The sequence below is a fragment of the Buceros rhinoceros genome, unplaced genomic scaffold (assembly GCF_000710305.1).
Source record: "Buceros rhinoceros silvestris isolate BGI_N320 unplaced genomic scaffold, ASM71030v1 scaffold11325, whole genome shotgun sequence".
NCBI lineage: Eukaryota > Metazoa > Chordata > Aves > Bucerotiformes > Bucerotidae > Buceros > Buceros rhinoceros.
Window position 1 is genome coordinate 76,774 of NW_010413510.1, and position 761 is coordinate 77,534.

The 761-nt window shown below is 55.2% G+C and overlaps 1 protein-coding gene across 1 annotated transcript in view; it reads left to right on the forward strand.

Moving 5' to 3' along the window:
* LOC104494003 (collagen alpha-1(V) chain) overlaps nt 1-761 on the forward strand; it is a gene marked incomplete at its 5' end in the record, with an annotated part of 114,653 nt that overhangs the window by 41,296 nt on the left and 72,596 nt on the right. The window lies entirely within an intron of this gene.

Sequence of the window (761 nt, forward strand, 5' to 3'; positions counted from 1 at the left end):
CGTCCGGCAGCCAGTAGCCAGGTCATATCCTGACCTGAACTTGCAGCTTGGGGCCGGCCTTAATTGTGTAACTAATGGGCTCATCTCTCTGGAAATAAAAGGGTTCTCCCTGCATGCATCTGCAGGAGAGGAGAGGTTTGTGACTGCTCCAGGGTGTCACCAGCTTTCCACTTTCAGAGAAAAACCCTGTGTCATCCCAGAAGTGGAACCCAGCTCTCTCTCTATGATTCTGCCCTGGCCTGTTTCTGAGGTGGTTTTATTTTCTACAGAATGGTTATAAACTGTTCTCTTTGCAGACTGCAAAAAATGTGGGTGCCCAACTGAGCACCTACTTAGGTGAGGATGGAGCTGGTCCTCAGCTGCCCTCAAGGTGGGGTTGGCTGGTGGTTGTTCAGAGGTGCCCACTGCGCAGAGCAAGCGGCTGTTGATTGATGGCCATGTGTCTGTCCCTTGTTGCATGTCAGGATGCCCCCCCACATCTGCTCCTCTCTGGGCTGGAGATGGGTCTTCGGGTCCTGGCGACCACCTCTCCCGAGCCTGGTCCCCGAGGGGCCGAGTGCCCGCTCGTTGCACTCCACAACTCAGTTAACCTCCTTTGGCTTGGCAGAGGGGCAAGGCGGATCAGTGAACCTCCTTTGGCTTGGCAGAGGGCCAAGGCGGTGCCCAGCATCGCGGCGGCACTCCTCATCGCTCGGACACCATTATTTTCCTTTTAACTCTTCCTCCCTTTCCTTCTTTGCCTGACACTTCTGCAGATGGTG